A 19,932-nucleotide genomic window follows, 5' to 3' on the forward strand; every position below is an offset into this window, starting at 1 on the left:
AAAGGATCGTCTAACAATCGCCCCATCTCCTTTTTAAACGCTCGCACATCCCCGGAGTTAAGAGGAACATTCACAAATCCAATCACTCCCGGGGCTGTCGGTACTTCCCTGAGAGGGAACAACCGGTGCTCATTCTCACTACTCTCTCCCCCCCCTCCTCGCCCATCATTTTTGCTTTCAAACGAGTTCTACTTGCAGGAGGGGAACTGAGGTTTGTGGGGGTTTTCTCTTTTGTTGATTGTGGGAACTCCCCTGCCACCCGGTTACCGGTAGGGACCCCTTCAGTTAAGTGTGAGGGTCCCGGCTGTGGCGGCCGGACCGGCAAGGACGGATAGAGCTGTCCCCAGCCTTGTGCCGGAGAAACCTCTGAAGAGACTCCTGTGGTTACGGTGTTTGCAGGCGGGGAAAGGGGAAGGGCTGCCGGCATCGCTGCCAGCACCGAGTCTCCCGCTTGAGACACATGCATCTCAGTGGGTTGGTCTCGGGGGCCCGAAGGTGCTGAAGGCACCACTTGATCTGGGGACGACGGCCCAGCCAGTCCATGGTACGGGGGAGGTAAGTGGTCAAGGGGTTCCCAAGATTCAGTTTTCGACTCACGTTTTTCTTTTTGTTTCATTGGGAACAGCCCTACCCTGGCGTTTAACCAGAGCTTAGCATATTCCCTCTCCTCGGGGTCCGAGGGGTCCTTGTTCTCCACATAGGAGAACAACTTATTACAGGTCTATTTTTTCAGATGTGCCTAACACTGGCTAAGTAAGGTGACTTCTCAACTCCTGTCTTCCCCAAACTTCTATACAATAATGTATTAATTTTTCTTTCGATTTCCCTTTCTTCAGGGGACAATCTTCCCAGTGTTTTAACATTTACTTCAAGGGACTTTCCAGCGGGATGTCTGGTGATCTCTCCTCCGGATTGGAGGGATTTTTCCCTGTGCTCTTTCTTTGTAGCTTACTTTTTCTCTGCTCTATACTTCGCAAATATACTCGTTACACGTCCACCTTTCAAATGTGCCCACCACAGGCTAAGTGAGGTGGTTTCTCAGTTCTTGCCCTCCCCAGACCTCGGCACAATAGTAAATCATTTTTGCCTTTGATTTTTCTCGTCTCTCGGGACAAATTTCCCAATTTCTCAACATCCACCCTAAAGGACTCTCTGGTGGGATGTCTAGCATTTGCTTTGATTCTTCTGATGGACTTTTCTCGTTATCTAGTTTCTGCGTTTTACTTTTTCTCTGTCCCATTTTCTTACGATTCTTACCTGCTCTGCGTTGTGTTCGTCTTTTTCTTTGTCTGAAAGTCCTAGATCGCACCAATACTTACCTCTCGGTTAGCTGTACCGGGGTTTTCTCGATGTTCCGACTTTCTAAATCTTTTTGGCTGAGAGAGTTTACCAGTTCCAGAGCTCGACTGGACGTCCCTTCCTCTCTCAGCCCCCTTTGATCGGTCCCCTGAGACTCCCTTTAGCCTCAGGCTTTACGAGTAAGGAAAGAGAGACACTTTCACACAGAATCGCTTCCTTCGCGGCCGGCCAATTCCCTCGCGGGAGGATGGAAACGCGGCCTTGAAGTCCACACTCGCTTCGTGACCAGGTCACGTCTCTCACAAACTCGCCCGATCACCCGCTCAACCTCACAGTACTTACAGCAATTTTCCTGCGAGGGCGTCTTCGTGCACGTATGACTTTTTATGAGCTACCAAGCCGCGGCTTTCTCGAAGGCTCCTCGCCTTCCCGAGCTCTCTGGATCCTTTCTCCCTTTTTATTGTGGTTTTTCCTTAGCCTAAATTTGGTTCGGATATAGGAATGTGCTGCGGAGGTTCTCGGCTCACCAGGCCGCTAAAATCAGCGGGGGTACCCGTCCTGGGTAGCGAGATTCTCTTGCAATTTCTCCTATCCGAGTCACGGCACCAATCTGTTATAAATGCAAAGGCAATTTCGGGTTATATAAAAGAGAAAATTTATTATCAAACAATAATAAATTCGAACAAAGAGAAAAAACCACAATAAAATAAGCAGCGCAGCGCTGGGTGGACAGGGTCTATACGCAAGGTATAGATGCTCCCAAATCCACGCCTGAGAGTCCTTTGGCCTGGGTTTTTATAGGAAGTTTGTGTCCCGAGGCCAAATTCCAAGCAGGCACCCTTTGCTAAGAGGTTCTTGATTGTTCGAAGAATAGATTTCCTGGCACTGGAGAATAGAGTCAATAGACGTTGGGCAGAGGCTCCTCATATGTAAAGAGGTCCAGGATGTCTTTTTGATATCATTTTGGTCCGGGCCATTAGGGTGGAGTGGTGGCACCCATCCTGGAGCCGATGGCTATCTCGGCTGGCTCCTCTTCCTTTGTCTAGTTTCTCCATTTCTCCAGCACAGGTGGTCAGGGCGGAGATGCTCGGGCTCGGCGATATCTCGTCCGGGCCCGTTCTTTTGTTCGTTTGATGGCCCGTGTCCTGCCCATTCTTTCGGGGCTGATGTGCCTGCTTGCGATTGTTATCTGGGTGCTTGGCTGCAATCTGTTGCTTTGGAAGAGAAATCCTGCCTCGACTTGGAGGAGGATTTCTCATTCCATATTTTCATCATTTACAATCACATATACTTTATTTAAACCTTTTCTTTCGAATTTTTATTCATCCAATTCTTTATTACAGTGCCCGAGCAGGGAGTGCAGAACAGGGATTACAAGTGCTGACATTTGCTGGGCTAGAAAGTCCAAGGGACAAATTTGTGCCGATTAAGGTCTCCCCTTTAACTAGGAGGAACGATTGATGTTTTGCTTGTAGCAGAGTGTGGTGAGAGAGGGGGTTTCCAAAGGAAATCTTGGTGCATGTGGGCCAGAGGCCCCTGTGCTGAGGCTCCCTCCAGGCTGGCTCCAGCCACTCAGGGTGCCCAGGAAGCAGGCTGCCCGCAGCCCAGTGCAGCCTCCTTAGCCCTGGGGCTAGCCAGGGAAGAGCCATGGATGAGGCTGAGCCCTGCTCCCATGTGGGATGCCATGGGACAGGGCCCACTGGGATTTGCCCCTCCAGCTACCAAGTGTGTGCAGAGAAACTGCAAGGAGAGGGTGAGCTCTGTCAGTGGGACCCCCTGTGCACAGGGAGCCCACTCCTGGGGTGGCTGTGCCAGCTCCCGCAGGGACATCCAGCCCTGGGAACCTGGAGCGAGTGGAAAGCACAACTTTGCAAATGTGCCCGAGGCAAATGCAAAGAGAACTGGGGTGTGAAAAACAAAGAATGTTTATTGGTGGAAGAAAAGGAACAAGAATGAACTACACAACATATTTACATTGTAAGAATATTGGTAACAACAACAACAAACTATAGAACCTATTTACCTAAGAACATATCTAACAAAACTACATGAAACGTATTTACAGAACACTACAGCAAACTCTAAAACATCTATCAGAACACAACAACTGTAAAACGTATATACAGCAGGGTGGCATCTGTGTCCGGGATGTGCCTCAGTCCTGGAAGAAAAACAAGTAGCACGGTCAGTGCAGTCAGGCATGGAGGGGTGTTCCCTGTGCTGCCAGGCTGGGACACTGGCACAGTGGGACTCTGCTGCCAGAAGTGAGGCTGGCTGGGGCTGGGGGCTGTGGCCCAGGCACTGGAACAGGGCTTGTGTGGCCCAAAGCAAGCCCAGGCCAGGCCAGGGATGGCCAGCAGAATCCAGTGCATGGGCTAGCGTGTCCCTGAGCAGGGAGTGCCCAGCCCAGCCCCAGCCTGGCAGCAGAGGACCCACTCTGCTTGTGGGGAGCACCTGCCTGTTCTGCTGCTGGCATTGCTCTTCATCCCAACACCATGTCCTCCTCCTCGTCTTCCATATCAATCTCCATCTCCTCAATGTGCTCTTCCATGTCCACCTCCATTTCTTCCTCTCCCGTCTCCTGTCCATCCACTTCCATGTCCTCTTCTGTATCAATCTGTGTATCCACTTCCATCTCTTCCTCCATCTCTTTCACATCCATCTCCATCTCCTCCTCTGTGTCTGTGGCAGCCTGCAGAGGTAGCAAAATCTCCCAGTGGGGTCCCTTTCCCACACTGTCCCACAGAGCTCCAGCCCAGCCAGGCAGCTGCGGGGTGTCCACCTCCGTGGAATAGTACCATACCTTCTTTGGAGCAAATGCAGACATCCTGCAGGGATGGAGAGCAAAATGCACTCAACGGGGAGCTTTGGGGACTGCTGGGGGTATGAGGGAGCAGGTGACAGCAAGGTGACAGGGGTAGGCCTGGAGCAGGGTGAAGAGCGTGCTGACACAAGGAGCCAAGGGTTGTGTTGTGGCCGTTGCTGGATGCTGGAAGTTCTAGCTGGAGCGTGCACTGTGACATCAGTGCCAGGAGCCCAGGCCCAGGCTGAAGTGGACAAGGGAGATGCTAGAATGATGGAATCCCTGGGTGCTTGGGCTTGGAAGGGACCCTAAAGACCATCTTGTTCCAAGCTGAGCAATCTTCCCCCAGAACAGGCTGCTCAGAGCCCTGCTCCCAGCTGGCCTTGGATGTTGCCAAGGATGGAGCATCCCCAGCCTCTGTGCCCAGCCTGGGCCAGTGGCCCAGCAGCCTGAGTGGAAAAGAGCAGCTGCATTAGATCCAACTTCAATCTCACTCCTGCAGTTGAAAGCCTTCTCCTCTCTGTGCCCATCTTTCCTAGAGCTGCAGGGAGGCCTCCCCAGCCCCTTCTCTTTCCAGGCTGAGCATCCCCAGCCCCACATGGACAGCACTCAGATCCGTGGGGGTCGAGGCTAAAGGGTGGCAAACGGCATCAGGAAGTGAGAGATGGAAGCTTTTGGAGATGGAAGGTTTGCCTCTAAATGGAGAAAAGAAATGAAAGTGGAGGGGAAAATGGTGGGACTCTGTCTTTGTTCTAACTGGGGAAGATTTTCTTTTCTTCTTTTCTGTCGTGCTGCCCCGAGTTTTGTTGTTTGAAAGGAGGTTTGGCAAAATATCCATTGTCTTCTCCATTGGTGAAACACTGAGCAAAGTCTAGGCAAGCTGATGATGCAGGGCAAAACCTGCAAATATCTACTGGTGATCGTGATCCTGGGGAATGCAGCTAAAGCCAGCCAAAAGCAATTTCTGGAAAGTCAAGCCTGGTTTACATTTTCTGGAGTTTGGCTGTGCCAAATTCACCAGTCATTTCTAAAAGGAAAAAAACTCCAACCAAAGCAGACAAAAACACAAACAAACAAACCCAAAGAAACCAATCAAACAAATCGATTAAAAACCCCAAAGCAAACCAAAGTAAATGAGAAGTTAGGATTGGTTGTAAGGATATCACAGCAGGCACATGGCTGCTTCCTACGGGATCACCACCTAAAGCCACCTTGAACAACTTCTCCAAAATATATCCAACAGGAGAAATCGAAAAAGTGATCCATGGCAGCTTTGGGGGCAGCTCTGCATTGTGGTGAAGGATGAGCATGCAGTGGTACAGATGCAGCATTGCCCACCCTCCAGGCTGCTGTTTGCTCTGCTGAAAGACTCTTGCAGGACTGTGGCCCCTCTCCATGCAATGGAAATCATTGCCACAGCTCTCAGTTGAGGCACTGGCATTTCCAGAGCCAGATTCAGGCACAATCCTACAGCCTGCTGAGCGTCTGGGAAAGATCCTGAGCATCTTCAGGCCTAGAAGCACAAAATAGCTCAGGCTCTCCCTGAACTGGGTTTTCAGGGCAGCTTTCCATATCTCTGCAAGATTGCTTCATCCCTCAACACGTCTGACTTTATGTCCAATGATGCATTTGGGTTCCTTCCTTCCTCCTGTGTGCCCGTGAGTAAACTTCCACGTGGATGGAGGAGATTGTGTACAGGACAATTGATTCCAGGATTGCCATTTGGCTTCACTGCCACTCAGCTGAACATGGTCCTTATCTAAGAAAGACTTCCAAGAAATGGGTAGGAGTTTTGGCTGTGAGAGGAGCAGAAAGCACATTTTCTGCACCAAATTGCCAGCTGATGCAGTTTCCCTGCCAAAATAGTGATTGCCATTCATCTTTCTGGGGAGAATGTGAAGACCCATTCAGAGATGCCAGGTTCAGCTGGCCTGTGGCTTTGTGTACCTCATTTCACATGTCCAATTTCAAGGGCCACTAAAGGAGGCTCATGTTTGCCTTGCTACCCAGAAGTGCTGTAGGTATTTCCAGGAGAAAAAGAAAAAAATCACTGTCCTGTGGTGTGGTAGAAATGCCAGCACAACTGTGACTCTGTGAGCAAAGACAGCCAGTGCTTTTTGGGGCTGCAGCAGCTGAGAGTATGGCAGAGCGGTTTTGATATTCTTTTTAGAGTCCTGAAAACATTGTTCCCAAAACAATCTTTCTCCTGTCTTCTGTCCTAAACTGTGGAGCAGAGAAAATGGAAAGGAGCAGAGGTTGGTTTCAATTGGCTTTTTCACTTTGAAGTCTTCAAATAGTGTCAGCCTGATGCATGATCCTTTAGAAATTGGATGAGTAGCACCTATTTCATCCCAGCAGAGAGGTGGGATTGAAGACATCCAACAACAGAAATACTGGATGTGTAAGAGCTCAGGTTTCCACCCCTCACACCCTGGTGTCTCGCTGAACTATTTTAAGCAGCCTCAGCCAGATACATTAAAATACTGCTTCAAACAACAACAGAATAAAAATGTTCCACCAAATGGGGAAAAATAAGAAAGGTGGGTGGCAGCCCTTTCTGAAGAGCTCGTGTTGATTTTGCAAAGTCAGATGCAAACAAGTATTGCCATATTTCTTTCCTAGAAAAATGTAGCTATTTGATAGAAATCCATCTCTGAGGCTGCTAAGTTTGGTATGATTTTAGATCTGGGAGGAACAGAACAGGTTGCAGAGAAGCTGTGATTGTCTCACCCTTGGAAGGGTTCAAGGCCAGGTTGGATGGGGCTTGGAGCAAGCTGGTCTAGGGGAAGGTGTCCTGAGTGTGCTGAGAGCTGGAACAAGAGGAGCTTTAAGGTCCCTTCCAAGCCAACACATCCTGGGAGTCCATGGAGAGAAACTGTGAGTTTTCCTGAGATGCTGCCTTTGCAAGGGCAAGTCCCAAACACCCCAGGGAGTTTGAAATGCCCTGAGCAGAACCCAGCTGTGCTTTCTCATAGGTTGTCGCGGCGGTGGAGGTGTCAGGGGTGCCGCGACTCCCGGGGAAGCGTTCCGCGGTTGGGCTGCCCGGGGCACAGACACGTCCTCTGCCCGGCGAGTGATTTCAGCTCAGCTCAGCTCGGCGGCAGCGTGCAGGCGACACGGAGGGAGAGAGCAGAGCGCTGTGTGGCGTTCCGCAGAGAACTGGCCTTTATTACAGCCGGGCCCTCGGCGAAGGGAGCCAGTGACAGCAGCTCTCTGGAACAGGGGAAAAACTGGGGGATTTATAGGGGAGGAGAGGGGCGGGGGAAACTGGGATACAGGTATGGGGTGGGATGGCAGGGGAGAACAGCAATGGAGTGTAACAGTTTAACAGAACTAACTCAAAGATTGCTGGCAGTGATACTTCTGTCTCAGAGAAAAGTGCCTTGCCTCCAAGGGAGGGCCAGGATCTCTGAATTAGCTGATTTCCTGGCCCCCACAACTCCCCCTTCTTTACTTCTTAAAAAGGCATCTCCCAGAGATTTGGCTAATAACTTCTTAAAACAGGAAAACATACATAGGAAAATAATAATGATTAGGAAAACCCAAAAACTGTTTTTGAGGAGGGAGGCAACCCATCCTTTGAGTCCCCAGCTCCCAAAAAGGTCTTCAGACCACTGGGGCTCCTTTTCAGTCTGGAGTTCCTGGAGCGCGTGTTGGAGTCTCTGGATGCGGGCGTGGATGCCTTCGCTGGGGCAGGCAGGGTGACAGAGGGTTGGTGGCGCTGCCCATGGACAAGCACATGTACTCTTGTTTGAGAGTCTTTGCCAGGGTGATCCACACGTTCTCCTGGGGCTGTGCTACTAGCCAGGCATCCACAGCTGATGTTTTCAGGAGCATCCAGATGGTCAGGAACATCAGGAACTCAAGGATGGTTTTGCTCTCCATTTTCTATAACAAAGCATGAAAGATTAGCTCTGACCTTTTTTTGGGGGGGGGGAATATTTTCTTTTTCCCCTTCCTCTCCTGTCTTCCCCCTCTTTCTAAAACAAAATAACTATAAGTGAGGAACGGGTACTGGGGATGAGGTGTTGTTTGCTGGTGGGGCTGTTTTGTGCATCGGGGACACATGACCAGACACCAGCAGCAGCACTGAGGTGCATTTTGGTGTAAATTGGCAATTTGGGTTAGGTAATGAGGGTAAGAAGGGAAGTTTAATAATTGATATGTAAATTATACAACAAGAGAGTATAAAACATGTTCAGCTCAAAAAACCAAGAAGGGTCAGATTTGGGTCTGTGTACCCCTGACACCCAGATCCCTTAATAAAGCACCTGCATATAATCATTCTGTGATGATGTGTGTTCCTGAATGCCAACAATTTCATCAGATTTTACTGGAATTTTGTGGGATTTTTCTGGAATTTTGTAGATTTTGTGGAATTTTGTGGGATTTTGTGGGATTTGGAGGAGACTTGAAGAATTTTGTGGGATATTTCTGGAATTTGGTGGAAATTGGAGGAGATTTTGTGAAATGTTTCTGGAATTTGGTAGGGTTTTGAGAAGATTTCTCTAATTTTGTGGATTTTTCTGGAATTTTGTGGGATGTTTCTGCAATTTTGTGGGATGTTTCTGGAATTTTGTGGGAATTTCTTGGAATGCTGTGGAATTTTCTGCAATTTTGTAGGATTTTGAAAAGACTTGAAGGATTTTGAGGGATTTTTCTTAGATTTTGTGGAGATTTTGTGGAGATTTTGTGGGATTTTTCTTGAATTTTGTGGGGCATTTAAATAATTTTGCGGGGTGTTTCTGGATTTTTTGGGGCTTTTCAAGAATTTTGAGGGATTTTTCTGGAATTTTGTGGAAATTGGAGGACATTTTGTGGGATATTTCTTGGAATTTGGTAAGGTTTTGAGAAGATTTAAGGAATTTTGTGTGATTATTTGTCATGGAGTAGCTTTACCTTTAAGACAGCTTAGAAAGAAGAGAAGTTGAAGCTGCTGGTGGCTGATGGGAGTTTTTCCTCCTGACCAATTATCAGTCATTTCTAAGAATTGACAGCAGATCTGACCATTAAAAAGTGAATTCAACTTGTAAACACCCCCTTAAGAAGTACAGACAGAATTCTCTTGCCCTCTTTAGTTTCCAGCTTCTGACAAGGTAGCAGGACTGTGTCTCGGCCTCCTCCCTCCCTCTCCAGGCCGACAAGGCCGCGGGGTGGAGGGTGAGAAGGGGAAGAGAAGCAGCGCTGGTCAGCCGAGCTTGGTTTTCAGTTTTTGCTGCTAGACTGAAACTTAACACCATGAACTCTTGCAGTTTTCCTAAAGCTTTTAATTCTTTTACTACCTGGATGGACATACAGATTACTCCTTTTCTCAGAAAGACAGAGAGAGAAACAATCAACATAAAAGAGACATCATAGAACCACCAAAAACAGTGAAGAAAAGAGTTAAGTTTAAATAAGAAAGAGAGAATAAGGAGATGCTTTACAGCTGAAATATCTTTCTGTTAAAGCTATGGAGATGGACAATAATAGTATAAAAAGACTCCTTTAATTCATGATAAGAGTATTGGGAGGGATAAGATATTCAAAGTGTAACTTTTGAGCAAAAGAGAGAGAGTACTTGTGATACTGTGAGTTGCTGGAATTGAGTTGAGTGAAGATTTGGAAGCTTTGGGGGCAAAGAGAAAACTGTTTTCCAGGAAAGCTCACAGAGACAGATGAAGAAGACTTCTGCCTTTGAATAACTTATCCTTAAAAATAAGATTCCTAAACTCTGTGACCCATACACACCTCAGAGATGTGAAATGGGAGGAGAAGATCTAATGACAGATTTCCGAGCAGCTGGCACTAGAGAAATAGAAAACTATGATGAAAAATAGTTTTCTAGTGAGAAACTCCGTAAGCTAACAGAGAAAGACTTCTGTTTCTCTACAAAGACTGATGAAAAGACTGTAGCAAAAATTAAGACTGTTTTTAACCACCAAAGTCCTAAAGTTATTTGTCTCTATGTTGTCATGTGTACAGAGAAATAGTTAAGATGTAGAAGATAAAGGAGTTTTCTGAAAGTTTATTCTGGTATTCTTATTCTTGTAGTTTGTTAATAAACTGTCTTTATTCCCTTTAAGTTTTAAGCCTGTTTTGCTCTTGTTCTAATCCATATCTCACAACAAGAAATAAGTAATTTTTTTAGTTACTGGTTTAAAACCACAACATGAGGTTAAAATCATCCCAAGGGGTCCAAAGTGCAACCACCAGGGCATAAAAATGCCCAAAGCGGTGTCAAACCCACTCCAAATGGCCTAAAATCACCCTGGGATCTCCCAAATGGGTGCAAGGTCCACCCTGAAAGTCGCTGGTTTTGCCTCAAATCACCCAAAGGGCCCCAACATCAGCCAAAGTGGCCTGAAACGCCCAAAAGGGACCTGAAATCACCCGAAAAGGGCTCGGTTCGAGCGGCACCGGGACTGGGAGCGAGACCCAGATGGAGACCGAGACCGAGACTGAGGCCTAGAGCGGGCCTGAGACTGGGACTGAATCCGGCACCGGCACCGAGAGCGGCACCGCTCCAGGACCGGGACTGAGACCGGGACCGGCACCGCTGCGCCATTGAGATCGACACCGGGACTGGAATCGGCTCCGGGAGTGCCCCGGGACTGCTCCGAGACTGAGAGTGAGGCCAGCACAGGGACTGGGATCAACACCAGGAGCGCTCCCAGAGCAGAACAGGGATCTCCGAGTGTTCTCAGTGTGGGAAGAGGTTTCCCAACAGATCCATTCTCTTCCGGCACTATCGGATTCACAGGGATGAGAGGCCTTTCCGCTGCCCCGACTGCGGGAAGGGCTTCAAGCACAACAGCAACCTGGTCAAGCAGCGGCGCATCCACAGCGGGGAGAGGCCCCACGAGTGTTCCCAGTGTGGGAAGAGCTTCTCACAGAGCTCTCACTTGACCCGACACCAACGGAAGGGAAGCCCTGCGAGTGCCCCGAGTGCGGGAAGAGCTTCGTGCGCTGCTGCAGCTCCATCCCCCACTGGAGGAGCCACCTTGGGCACATTCCTGGGATCCACCTTGGCAATACACCTGGCTGCTTATCCTTCTCCTTTGGCCACAGTTTGCTTCTCATCTCCATCTCTTTGCACTCCAAAAGCCAGGAGGGATCCATCTGTCACCTCAGAACAACTCAATCCCACGCAAAACAGCTCCATTTGACCCCAAAAGGGCTCAATCCCAACTCCAAAGGGCTTGTTCCACCTCAGAAAATCTTAATCCCAGGCTAAAAGAATGGATCCGAAGAAATGCACAATGTCATTTATAACCTACACAACAGTAAGTGAGTAGAAATTTGCTCCTTGGAAGAAATGCTCCAGAGTATATAAAAATACAATATTGGGTTTCAATTACTTATGCTGAACAGCACTGGAAGAAAACCCGGTTGGAATTCTAATACCATTTCAGAGTGTCTTCATTCTTGCTCCTCTAAGAACATAAAAGCAATGATGCATTGACAGTCAAGGCAATGCAAGATAAATGCAGTCTTAGGAAAAACCTTGAGATAATCCAAGTAAATTTGGAGAGCACACATTTCTCTGTATGTTGTACAGTTCCAGACATATTGTTGTAATAAATATCTTTCCCATGGCATCAGTAATTACAGGAGCATGCAAGTAAAATGATCATTGCCCTCTCCCCCACCAGTGTCATGGAGTTACTTTACCTTTAAGGGAGTTGGAGTTGCTGGGAAGTGCTTGGAGTCTTTTCTCCTGACCAATTATCGGTTATTGCTGAGAATTGACAGCAGTTTAGGCCATTGAAAAGTGGGATCAACTTGTGAACCCTACCTTAAAGTGTAAAAGCAGAGCTCTCTGAGTTCTCTTTGTTTTTTGGCTGTGAAGAGTGGCAGAGCTCCAGGCCTCCCGTCCCTGCCCAGGCCATGCGGCCGGGCGGGGATGGGGCCGGGCCTGCCCCGTCTCCCGGCCGGGAGATGGGGGGGCCTGGGGAAGGTTTTCTTCAGGCCTGGGCCGAGCCGGGCCCGATCTCTGGCTCGGCTGCAGGTTTTGCTGTAACTACATTCACTAGAAACTGCCCAGTGAAAAAAGAGGGAAGCCCTGGACTTGCAGCAGGTTAGAGCAGAGACTACACGCTCCAGAGCAGCCATGAAGAACTTCCCATCGCAGACGGCTCCAGCTCCTGTTCGGCAGAGATCTCTAAACCATCTACAAAAGCCTGGGCAAGATGTTAACTCTTTCATTACCCAGATGAGACTTGCGGATTAATCTTTTTATCCAGAGAGAGAGAGAGAGAGAGAGATCAACATGAAAAGAGACTTTATAAACTACCAGTGACAGGAAAGAAAAGGAGCTTCAAAGAAGGTAGAGAATTAAGAAGATGCTTTAATTAAGCTGAAATATCTCCCTGTTAAAACTATAGAGATGAACAATGAAGTCCTGAAAAGAACTCCTTTAATTCATGATATAGGATCTAGAGAGGAATAGTGTTCAAAGTGTAAATTTGAGTAAAGAGTAATTATAGTATAGTGAAGTACTGAGAGATTAAAAGCCTTGAGAGGCCATGAGAAAACTGTTGAGAGATTTGAAGCCCTGAGAGGCCATGAGAAAACTGTTTTCTGGTGAAGCTCACAGAAACAGATGAAGAAGACTTTTTTTTCTTTTTTTGCCTTTGAATAACTTATCCTTAAAAATGCTATCTCTAGACGCATGGCCCATACACACCTCAGAGTGATGTGAGAATGGGAGGAGTGAACTCTAATAATAGCATCTCTGGACAGCTAACATTAGGGCAATAGAAAACTATAACAAAAATAGTTTTCTTGTGAGAAACTCCATAAATTAACAGGAAGAAACTTCTGGTTCTCTATAAAGATTAGTAAAAAGACTAGCAAGAATTGGGACTGTTTTAACCATCAGAGTTCCAGAGTTTTTGTCTCTGTTGTCATGTGAACAAGGGAATAGTGGGTAGATAAGAGATAGAAAGGTTTTTCTGGAAGTTTATTCTGGTGTTCTTATTATTGTAGTTTGTCAATAAACTTTCTTTTTTTTCCCTTTTAAGTTGTATGCCTGTTTTACTCTTATTCTAATCCATATCTCACAGCAAGAAGTAAATAATTTTCTTAGTTAGTGGTTTAAAACCACGACAACCAGTTTTACTCTTTAAATAGATCTTTTAGAGATCAATGTACTTATCCAAAAGAGGACTGAGGGGTTATTTGATCATAGTTTCTAACTGCCTTCTCAAGGTAAAAGTACAGGATATGAAATAACTCTTTCATCTAGCAGCAAACAATACTATGGGTACAAAAGATGCAAAAATTCAGGAGAAAATACTTATCAAACTTTTTATTTTTTTATTTTTTTTTTTTTAATGTGGAGTGAATGGCCAGTAAATCAAAACATGAAGAAAAGAGTAGATGCCTCATAACTCAATGTCATCAAAGCCAGACTGAATGCTTCTGTGGAAAATCCCAAGCACTAGGTCTAAGTTGTGGCCTTGCAATCAAAACTAACCGATGTGACTGGCCCTAATCGCTTGTGTCTTTAAAACCAACTTCTCCCTCTAATTTGCATTTCTACCTTGCCTTGTATATTGCTGATAGTTTTCATTCACCTATTGAAATACTTCTTCAATTCAAAGCAATGGATGTACTTGACCGTGAGAAATGCACAAACAAGGCTGGGAAATATTTTCATATGTATCCTCTGATTTGGACAAGTAGATACACGGATAAAAGCTGAGATGGGCCAAATAAATTTAGCAGAAGCATGTGAGGACATAATCAGCAGAGTCTGCTGGTGATGCAGAATTGTAGAGGTCAACACTAAGAAAAAAGTCAAGCTGGACACAAGTATAGGTTTGGACAGAAGTGGGGGGAGAGCAGCCCTACAGAAAAGGATCTGGGGGTGTTGGCTAAAGAGGAGTCAGCAGTGTGCCCCCAGGGAACGTCATGCTGGGGCAAATGAAACACAGCATCATTAATTGGTCAAAAGGGGGAATTACCCAGCAGTGCTGGCAGCTGGGGGAAATGAGGCTGAGCACTAAACTCTTTGCTCTCTCCAAACACCTGAGGAAGGCAAGGTGCTGATCTCTTCTCCCCGGTATCCAGTGATAAGACAGATGGGAATGGTTCCAAACTGAGCTAGATGAGGTTTAGCAAGCATTTTTATCAATAGACATGGGTCAAACACTTCCTAACAGGCTTCCGAAAGAGATGATTGATGGTTCCAAGCCTGTCTGTTTGAGAGGTACTTGGACAATGAGCTGAATAACATTCTTAACATTTTGCTCAGCCCTGAATTGATTCAAGCAGCTGAAGGAGGCCATGGGACTGCTGGAGACCATGGATAGGATCAGAGGGCTGGAATACCTCTCCTACAATGACAAGCTGAGAGAGTTTGGTTTGTTCAGCCTGGAGAACAGAAGGCTCTGGGGCAACCTTAAAGCACCTTAAAGGGGGGCTCCAAGAAAGCTGGAGAGACTTTTAAAGGACATGTAGTGATAGGATAAGGGGAAATGGCTTGAAACCAAAAGAAAATACATTTAGATGAAATGTTAGAAATTCTTTAGGGTGAGGCTGGTGAGGCACTGGAACAGATTGCCCAGAGAAGCCGTGGGTGCTCCGTGCCTGAAAGTGTTCAAGAGCAGGCTGGACAAGGCTTGGAGTAACCTGCTCTAGAGGAAGGTGTCCCTGCCCGTGGCAGCGTGATTGGAACTAGATGATCTTCAAAGTCCCTTCCAACCCAAGCCATTCTATGATTCTGTCATTCTATGACTGGTGTAGGACTCTTCCAACTGAAATAGTTTTTTCCACTTTTTTTTGGTTGTGTGACCTTCATGATTCACTGCTCAGCTCACTGAGGCAATCTGCCTTCCCAACAGGAACAGAAATGGAAAGCCCCATGAAACACTCATCTTAGATGATTTCACACAGCTCAGTCTCCTGGGAAAATACGGCTAAACAGCTTTTCCAGTCCGTGCACAGTTCTTCATTGACATAATGCATGAATTTGAAGCAGGGCCATCACCTCAGGGTTACTGTAAACTTCCAGACATGGTTGTCACAAGAAACATCAGACTCATATTTGTATTCCAAGTCCATCAGTCTAAGAAAACAGATCTCCTTGCAGAACCACTCTATATCTCAAATATTGAGCTGCCTGCCTTTGCAGGAATAGCTCAAATTGTTCCTGTGTGAAGAAATGCCCTCATACGTAACTTAAATATATACTTTTACAGGAACTTGATCTCAAAGTATGGCTGAGTGGAGCACTTGGTGCTTAAAATGGCAGCAAACTTGTGTTAGTGCTATTCACAGATAGATCCATCCCGAGCAATTCCTTTGATCCTTAACTCTTTCACACTCCCATCCTTGTCATCTCCCTACTTAGCTGCCTACAGACACTCCATCTTAAAATTCAAATAGTTATGTTATTGGAGACACCTTTAATTTTCTGACACCTCTACTTCTCTGACACCTCTCAATATTTTTCTTTACTGTTTGCCACAGACCCTGGAGCACTGTCCCATTCCTGCCCCTCCCTCCTCTCCTCCCCCCAATCCCAGACGAAAAAATCCTATTTTAAGAAAAATCCTATTAAGAAAAAAATCCTATTTTTTCTTACCTTCTATCCTCTTGTCTTTTTCCACCTCCAGATATGCATCTAGAGACATACACACTATTTTTGTTTGGCTGTGGAAAGTTTGTCTTTTCAGTTCCTTACAAAGTATTTGAAAAGGTAGCATTTTTTTGCATTTAATTAAAGGCAAATTAAATTATTATTAATAATTTATCATTATCAAAATAAATTATCATTATCATTAATTATTTTATGAAATATCCCAAATGATGCCTTAGAGAAAAAGGCAGCAAACACTGTTGAAAGTCCTGGCTTGTGGTCACTGATGGAAATCCAGCCCCTTAGCCCAAGTGGAAGGGGCATAGCCCATGTATTTGGAATGACAGTTCTGTGTTCTCTTGGTTAGATTGTGCTCCTGTTATGGAATAAACTGATAAAGTCCTCCCAGAAAGATGAAGCTGTGGTTGGTTGTTTGGGCTTTTAAAAATGATGATTTTTAAATGACACATTGTGGCATCTCCCTATGGCCACAGACTTGCAGCCAGAAGTTACACAGAAAAAAAGGACTGTAGTCTGTCTGCTTTCAAATGTCACACCTGCACTGTGTGAAGAACTCCTGGTGACATTGAGGCCATTTAATTTTGGACCATCTATTCCTGTTATATGGCAGAGACTAATAACTTTGAACAGTAGCACAGGTCCCGGCAGGTGCCTTGTTTTCCTTGGGCAGCCTTGGCGAGGGGCAGGAGCTTGTGGGCACAGGTGGCTGGTGTGCTTTGTGTGCCTTGTGTGCCTGGCCTGGTGTGGGTTTTGTGCTTTGTGTGGCCTGTGTGCTGCTGGCTGTGGCTCCGAGTCCGCTGTGGCCATAGGCAGCCCTGGTGGCCGGGCTGTGTGCTCTGCGTGTCTGGGCTGTGTTGGTGAGGCTGCGGGGCACGGCAGGAAGGTGAGCGCTCCTGAGAGGGGAAGCAGCGCCTACGGCCAGAGCGCCCTGAGAGCGCCCGATCCCGCCTGATCTCGGAAGCTCAGCAGGGTCATGTAAATCATGTAGGACTTTTCTCCTAACATGAGTATCCTGGGGATTTCTCAGAGCTGTTTTAAAGGAAAATACAGGACAATGTCCTGGATTCCTTCTTTATGTTCCTAGAAAACCTTCTGCTAAGCTGCTTGCCTGTGTCTTCACTATCTAGCCTGAGACTTGGGTGACTAATCCTATTAATTAAGGCAGCATTATGATTAATAGCTCCTTGGATCAGTCAAAGGTAGATAACATGTTGGAGTCTGAGTGTGTCCCCTTGTTTTTAATACCTACTTTTAGGATTCAAAGAAACACTGAATTTCATATAATATGAAATTCATGAGCATGTTTTCATGGTGATACATGAAAACAAATGTTAAACTTAGATAGGAAAAGTGTGAGTGTGTAGATTAGAAAGTTTTCTAAATCACTGGGTGAAAAAGTAGTTTAGAGAACAAGAGACAAGATGGAGGATTTAGGGTTTTTCTCTTGTCCTTCTTCTTTCTTCTTCATGTTCTTCTCCTAGGGGTTTTTGGGTAGTAGGAGGTGATTGGATAGAAAATACCGTAGTGCAGCACACAGGTGTTGGGTCGTTGGGTCACTAAGAAAAATAACTTCCTGCAAAAGCTTACTAAATCTCCACCATTTCCCACTAAATCCAAGAAAAATCCCTCAAAATGCTTCAAGTCTCCTCCAAATCCCACAAAAATCCCACAAAATTCCAGAAACATCCCACAAAATCTCCTCAATATCCCACAAAATTCTGGAAAAGCCTCAAAAAATTGCAGAAAAATCCCACAACATTCCCTATAACTTCTCAAAATTCTACCAAATTCTAGCAACATCCATAACATATCCAAAAATGTCCACAAAATTTCACAAAATCCCACAAAATTCCAGGAAAATCTGATGAAAATGTTAGCATTCAGGAACACACATCATCACACAATGATTATATGCAGGTGCTTTATTGAAGAGCTCCGGGTGTCAGGGGTACACAGACCCAAATCTGACCCATCTTGCTTTTGAGTTGAACGTGTTTTATACTCTATCGTTATACAACTTAGATATTAATTATTAAACTTACATTGTTCTATTGTATGCATTGTTTTTACCCAAGCATGGATTTCTCGTGTTCCCCTCTCAACCCCCTAGCATTGTTCCTCATGTTCTTTACACAATAATTATATCTAATCACATCTAACAATTCTATCATTTATCATATATTGATTCCACAGGTGCAGTTTCACATGATCTTTAGCAAGCACAAGGCCTAACATTTCCCCGGGCCTACTCATCTTGAGCTTTCCAAGCCTAATTTTCTTTCTGAGTCCCCAAATTTTCTATGATTTTAGAACCTTTTACTATCATTCCTCCCTTTGAAAGCATTTTCACTTCACTGTAAGTGCAAATGTTTTCACTTGACACAGTCCTTTGTTTCTGAGTTTACACTCGATGTTCTTCGAATCCTTGATTGATGTAAACGTTGTCCTGGATGCTGTCAGGAACTGGAGAACCAGAAGATGGTGGGGGTGGATCTTGTGTCAGTGCCTTTATTATTTTCTGGTTCCAGGATGTTTTCTTCTGTATTTCTCCCTTGAAGATGCTGTGAATTAACCAAATTGCTAAGAATACAATTAGTAAGATGATCACACTCTTAATGATAGATTTAATCCGTGAACTCACATTCCATCCTAACCCTTGGAAGATTTTGCCTAACCAACTTGTAGTCAAATCCTTTTGCTCTTCCTGTGCTTTGTGCTCTATTTGTTGCAACTGATTGCTGTCATATTCTACATCTGCAGTCACATTTGGGATGTGGACACAGCAATGATCAATCCATCCCTTAAAAAACCCACACACTCCATGCTCTTTCAGGAGTAATAAATTGTAATTGTACATTTAGTTCTTTAAATCTTTCCCAGATCACTCTTGCCAATTTCTCTACCTGACCTGTAGGTTTGTAAAACATTTCTTTATTCTGATAGTTTGCTCTAGGACCAAGCAAAGACTCTAGGGCCCAGCCAAATTTCACTCTACAAGAGGGTTCTTGCCAAGTGTCATCCTGATTCTGTTCCTATCCTAATCTTCCCTAGCTATGCCTGTGTCTAGCCACTGAGTTGTTTTTAAGCGCATTTCACATTTTGACATTACTGATTTCGCCACTGTTAGCATCCGTACCGAGATTAATTTTTGTTTCATCCATTTTACCAATGCCTCTGCACCCCAATGACATTTGTTATGTTTCATTTATAGAATTTCTCTCATTATCAAGGGGGTAAACACTATTTGTCTTTGTGCAGTTACATACCTCTCTTCTGAATTCTTTTGTGCATTTAGAAAATGTCCCAATTTCTCATCTTCTATGGAATATTTTGGTTTTGGAGGCAAATTAAATTGAGATACATTAACTTTTAAAGATATCAATGCCATTGTTCTTTGCCCTTTTCAAGCAATCTGTCGAGCTGTCCAGTCTGCTTTTCCATTTTCTTCACAAATTTTGGAGTTGGTGTCCTTTGCAGTGCATAATTGCTACTTGTTCAGGTTTTTGTATTGCTTTTATCAATTGCAGGACTGCATCTTGATGTTCAATGTGTGTACCTTGAGCAGACAGCAGTCTTCTTTCTTTCCACAGCACTCTGTGGACATGCACTACTCCAAAGCATACTCTGAGCCAGTCCAGATGTTTCCCCTTTTCCCTTTACTCAATTCTAGTGGTCTGCTTAAGGCAACCAGTTCTGCCCTCTGGGCAGATGCATTTGCTGATAATGCTTTTGCCTCCACCATTGCACTGACTGTTGTTACCGCATATCCAGCGTATCTGGTCCCGTTCTCCACCAAGCTGCTTCCATCTGTGAATAGCTCTCACTCTGCTTGCTCCAGTGGGATGTCTTTCAGGTCTTCTCTTGCCAAATATGTGTCCTCTATTACTTCTACACAGTCATGCTCTAATGGGCCTTCTTCAGTTGTGGTACCCAGGAACAGAGCTGCATTCAAGAGGTCAGTTGTCTTTAGTGTGACATCATCCTGCTCAGTCAGGATTACCTGGAATTTCATCATCCTGCTTGGAGATAGCCAATGGCCCCTCTTTTGTTCTAAAACAGTGCTCACCATGTGTGGCACAGAGACATCTATGTGTCTACCCATGGTGAGTTTCCTGGCTTCTTGTGGCAGCATCACGCTGGCTGCAACTGCCCGCAGGCATGAAGGCCATCCAGCACTCACCTTGTCAAGCTGTTTGGAAAAGCAGCCTACCGGCCTTTCCCAGCTTCCCAAACCTTGGCTCAG

The 19,932-nt window shown here is 45.6% G+C and overlaps 2 protein-coding genes and 1 long non-coding RNA gene across 3 annotated transcripts in view; 1 reads left to right on the forward strand and 2 right to left on the reverse strand.

Annotated features, from left to right (window-relative positions):
* Window positions 1-19,932, reverse strand: part of LOC147645967 (maestro heat-like repeat-containing protein family member 7) — a 262,646-nt gene that overhangs the window by 183,668 nt on the left and 59,046 nt on the right. The gene's annotated exons all lie outside the window — the stretch shown is intronic.
* LOC147645970 (maestro heat-like repeat-containing protein family member 7) overlaps window positions 1-19,932 on the forward strand; it is a 277,303-nt gene that overhangs the window by 153,979 nt on the left and 103,392 nt on the right. The window lies entirely within an intron of this gene.
* Window positions 3,753-4,263, reverse strand: LOC147645974 (uncharacterized). The gene is made up of 2 exons (XR_015282042.1): window positions 4,103-4,263; window positions 3,753-3,991 (listed from the first exon to the last, which is right to left on the reverse strand). It is a non-coding gene; the product is annotated as an uncharacterized LOC147645974 (long non-coding RNA).

This window comes from Cyanistes caeruleus, unplaced genomic scaffold (genome assembly GCF_971803275.1).
Source record: "Cyanistes caeruleus unplaced genomic scaffold, bCyaCae1.hap1.1 HAP1_SCAFFOLD_140, whole genome shotgun sequence".
Taxonomy (NCBI): Eukaryota; Metazoa; Chordata; class Aves; order Passeriformes; family Paridae; genus Cyanistes; species Cyanistes caeruleus.